The following is a 5376-nucleotide window of genomic DNA, read 5'->3' on the forward strand; positions in this document are numbered from 1 at the left end:
TGTTGGCTGGTTACTGTGTTGAACATCATGGATTTTTCTGTTCTCCTTTGTGAGTTTATTTACAGAAAGTTACTCTTTCCTGTGCTCTTTCGTCCTCCTTTAGGTAGTATTAACTGTGCTCTGCAGTGCTGGTTTGGTGGTCACAAAATGTGTTAGCTTGTGGCTGCTTTGAAGTGTTCTTGTTTCTCCATCAATTTTGAAAGATAGCTTCATGTAGTTAGGAATTCTTGTAGACACAAACTTTACATCAGAAGAAGATGGAGGGAGGAGATCTCTAGGACATCCCAGAGACCTGGGATGGGGGAGGCCCCCAGGAATCTATGGGGGTGACTAGCTGAGAATCCAAGCAGTGGGCATATGGAACCTAAAGAAACTACCTCCTGTAGACAGGGAGGGTCTCCAGTGGAAGGATAAGGACACCAACCCACCCACAAAACCTGTCATGTCTGCAAGAAATTTAGGGACAAAGATGGAGCAGAGACTGGGAGAATGACCAAACACTAACTGGTCCAACTTGAGACCCATTCCATGGGCAAGCACCAATCCCTGACACTAATAATGATGCTCTGTTATGTATGCAGACAAGAGCCTAGCATAATTGTCCTATGAAAGGACTGAAAAGACACAGATATGCACAGCCAAACATTAAACGGATCAGAGAATCTTATGGAAGAGTTGGGAGCAAGATTGAGGAACTCGAAGAGGATAGGAAATCCACAGAAAGACCAAGAGAGTTAGCTAACCTGAACCCTTGGGAACTCTCAGAGACTGAACAATCAACCAAAGAGCATACATGGGTTAGACCTGGGCCTCCCTGCACATATGTAGCAGATATGCAACTCTGTCTTCATGTGGGTCCCCCAACAACTGGATCACAGGCTGTCCCTAAAGCTGTTGCCTGCCTGTGGATCCCATTTTCCTAACTGGGCTGTCTTGTCTGGCCTCAGTAGGAGGGGATGTGCCTAGCCCCACAGAGCCTTGATGCGCCAGGATAGGGGGATACCCAGGGGGCCTCCACCCTCTCAGAGGAGAAGGGGATGGGGGATGGGGAGGCCAGGAGGCAGGGATGACAGTAAATAGAATGTAAAGTGAATAAATAAATCAATGGGGGGGGGTGTGTCTTGAAATATACTTTGCTGGCCTTGTAGATTACTGAAGAGACATCTAGTGTTTCTTCTTTTGTAAGTTGACATCTTCCCTTCATATTTTTTATTATTGTTTCTTTGTCTTGTATTTCATATGCCAAGAAGTGTTTTTCTGGTGTTGTCTGTTGAGGATTCTTTTTTTTTTTTTTTTTTTTTTTTTTTTTTTTTTTTTTTTTTTTTGGTTTTTCGAGATAGGGTTTCTCTGTGTAGCCCTGGCTATCCTGGAATTCACTTTGTAGACCAGGCTGGCCTCGAACTCAGAAATCCGCCTGCCTCTGCCTCCCGAGTGCTGGGATTAAAGGCGTGCGCCACCACGCCCAGCTCTGTTGAGGATTCTTAATGCCTCCTGTATTGGAATGTCCATTTCTTCTTCCAGGTTTAGAAACTTGTCTGTCATCATTTCATTGAGTGGATTCTTTTTGCCTTTGGTTTTATCTCTGCTCTTTGGATTGATAGTGTCCCAGGGTTCTTGGATAGTGCCGACATGTTTTTCCTTTTTATAGACGTTTGAGTATAGTACTTCATTTGCCATGCTCTGTTTTTATTTGCATCATTGAGTCCTTGGAAATTGGAGACTGTCTGATAACTGCTCTGGGGGAGGATAGTTGAACTTATGAACTCACTGCATTCCTATGGTTTATGGTGCTGTTGGTTGAGTCTGTTTTGAACAAGTGTCTGATGTGTCCCAGAACTGTCTTCTCTTTACATGTTTATCTTCTTACCTTCTGTGTGAGTCAGGAGCCTATGCTATCACGTTTAGCTTTGCAGTCTTGCCTGGGCAAGTTCCCTTCTCCTCCCAAGACTCCCTAGATGGTACTGGGGTGATATGGCTAGTACCTCTAATGGGGTTAGTGATGGAGTAGGGATGCCTATCAAATACATTGCAAGTGTGGTATGCACAGAGGACCTGTCTTCTTACTTTTAAGATCTCCTGAGTACTAATCACCTGATGGGAGGAGGATGCTGTAATGTTAAGTCGGGTATTGGGACTTTGGGGGTTGAGCGCTCTACAAGAGATAGCTGGCTCCAGAGGTTGTTGATTCAAGCGTAGGAATATCAAAGTCCTGAGTGGATGAGACCTGCTCCCAGTCATCAAGATGGGGCTGTCATTTCCTACACACTTCATCGCCTGGGCTGAGCATCCTGCTGCACATACATTTTGGCTTTCAGTTTGGAAGCCAGCCAGATCTGCAACACTGGCTCCCAAGGCTGTTTCTCACCTTGGGGCTCAGGGATTTCAACCGATGCTCCTTGATTCATAGTTGTTCCCTGTTCTCAGATCCCAGTGCAGGTCAGTTTTGAACAAATAGGGACCCTTTCCGAATGGTGACTGGCCACTGCCCTCTGAGGGATTCCTCTGTGCTGCTCACCTGTCCGGCAGAGGAGTCACTGACTCAGCAAGACGAGTCTCAAGCTGTACTTGAGACTTTAGAGGGTTGCAGGCTGGCTTTCTGAGGTTTCTGGTTTCCCCTCTAGATAAAGCTCCTGCTTCCCCTCTTCCCGCCAACAACCCCCTTCTGACTTCTAAAATGCAGCAGGCTTCTTTTTTCCTTTTCTCTGTAGCCCTCTAGCTCCTTGGTATTTTCTCTTTCCTTGTGCACTCTGGTGTATGAGTTGTTCAATGCTGTTTTCCTAGTCATACTGGCTGATGTTGTGTGCCAACTTAACATAAGCTAGAGTCATCAGAGGGGAAGGAGCCTCAGTTGAGGAAATACCTCCACAAGATCCAGCTATAAGACATTTTCTCAATTAGTGATCAATGGGGAGGACCCAGCCCACTGTTGGTGGTGTCATCCTTGGCCTGGTGGTCCTGGGTTCAATAAGAAAGCAGGCTGAGCAAGCCATGTGAAGCAAGCCTGCACACCTCCATGGTCTCTGCATCAGCTCTTGCTTGCTTCCAGGTTCCAGCCCCACTTGAGTTCCTGTCCTGACTTCCTCCAATGATGGGCCATGATCTGGAAGTGTAATTTAATAAACCCTCCCCCCCACAACCCCCAACTTGCTTTTCAGTCATGACTGTCTCATCCCAGTAATAGAAACCACAACTAAGACACTAATGTTCTGCTTCTTCTACGCTGTGACCTTAACGCACTGCCTGGTTGCCAGTCGCCGAGCTGGAAGCAGCACAGCCACCTGCTTTTTCCAGTCTGCTTCTGGACGGCCAAGAAATTCCCTGCATTATTTATAGCATAGCTTCAGCTGGTTGGCTGGCTCACCTGTATCTCACAGTGGCTACGCCAGATACTTCTGGTCTCCCACTAGGACCTCACTCCCACTAGTATCCGCATAAGTGAGGCTTTGTTTTTGTTTTCCCAGGAAAAGTAGACGGTCTGATGTCTGAACCTGTTATTAGGAGCTCCCTGCTCACCCCACACTGGCCATCCTCTCCCACCATCTCAGAGGATGCCCCAAGTTTTCCAAGATCATCCCTCCATCTATGGGTATGATCTTAATTACTCCTCTTCTGAAAGGATGCTCATATTCTTTGAATTTTTTTCTACTTTACGTGTATGGATGTTTTGTCTGCTATATGTCCATGTGCCACATACACACTTGGTGCAAAACGAAGCTGTTGATCTCTTGGACCTCCAGTTACAGACAGTTCTGAGCCGCCATGTGGGTGCCAGGAATTAACCGAACCAGGTCCTCTGGAAGAGCAGCCAGTGCTCTTAACCACTGAGCCATCTCTCCAGCTCCACATCGTCTAAATTTAAAATACTGCCTTCCTAAAGACTACCGATCTCTATTTTGTTCTTTTATTTCTACCTTCTTCAAAAAGTTATCTATACCTATACAAAAATTGCAAATTTCCATTAACTGTGAAGATATTTGTCTTCTATAACTCTTAAAAGACTTGCATTCAAATAATGTTCATAGTGACCTCCTACTATGAATCCAAACATCCTGTCTCCCCCCCCCCCCCCCGTCTCTTTGTCTCCCTCCCTCCCTTCCCCCCACCCCCAACTGGACAGTGAAGCCAGTCACTTGCATATAAGACAAGTGATGTACCACTGAACCATGCCCTCAGCAGGACTTTTGTATTTATTTTTTAACAATCCTTTCTTACTTGACTCTTCAGTGGACTGGATAGTTTTCATTCAAACCACTTAAGAGTTTAGCTTCTTTCTGGGGCCATGAAATCATTCTCTTGGATTTTTTCTCTTTCTTCACATTTTTTGGGTCATTCTCTTGATACGGTCATTTAGCCTTTTCTTAAATATTCACTTTGTCGACTATCTCTCAACTTATATATTATGCTTGTTTGCTTTTTCTAGCTCTGATAGGAGGGCTTTGGGGAAGAGATTCCATTTAGGATGAACTGTTCTAAAGTCTCTCTCTCTGCACATTGTCTAGTTGTGAGTCTCTGTTAGTTCCCATCTGCGGCAAGAAGAAGCTTCTCGATGTGGGTGGAGCTAGGCACTGACACATGGTCATAGGAATGCGTCGTCAGGAGTAATTTTCTTGCTAAGTTCCTTTACCAGAATAACAGTAGTAGGTGTTCCCTGAAGCCCTTGACTTATCCAGTCTCAGGTTCTTGCCCACTTCAGCAATGTCAGGTTTGGATTCCATCTCATGGAGTTGGTTAAAAAAAATCCAATTAGAAAGCGGTTGGTTATTCCTATAACATCTGTACCTCTATTGCACCAGGATATCTTGCAGGCAGGTCACTGTTGTGGTCCCTGGGACTGCAGCTGGGAGATATTTATGATTGCTGTTCTTCTTCAGTAGCATGCAGAAAACCTTCCAGCACTAGGAACACTAATTAGCAGGCCTGATGCTTCTACTCGGATACCAGCTAAACTTCTCTGTGTTCTCTAGCATGTAGGAATGTTGTCTTCAACAAGGGTCTTTATTGTCAGGTGTAAAGGGTAACCGGTAGCCTTGACAATAGCCTTCGATGTGTGGCTGTTTCCATAGGGCCCCCCTGGACAACCATTTAACAAGTTGCAGTCCATTCCTGGCACCGGGATGGACTTGGTGGCATAAAATGTCTACTTGGTGCATTGTCTCTCCTATTATCTGGTGACTCCATTTAGACCCCTTTCATATATGCATAGATTTTAGGAAGCTTCTACAGTGGTAGGCAGGCCATTGGAAGAACACATGGAAACACCCACCTAATTTCTTTGAGACAGGAGCTTGCTGAGTCATCAGCCCCACAGATCAACCTGTCTCCAGCTCCCCAGAGCTCCAATTACAAGCGCATCACTGTGTCTAGATTTTTTTTTTT

The sequence above is a fragment of the Mus caroli genome, chromosome 12, assembly GCF_900094665.2.
Source record: "Mus caroli chromosome 12, CAROLI_EIJ_v1.1, whole genome shotgun sequence".
Taxonomy (NCBI): domain Eukaryota; kingdom Metazoa; phylum Chordata; class Mammalia; order Rodentia; family Muridae; genus Mus; species Mus caroli.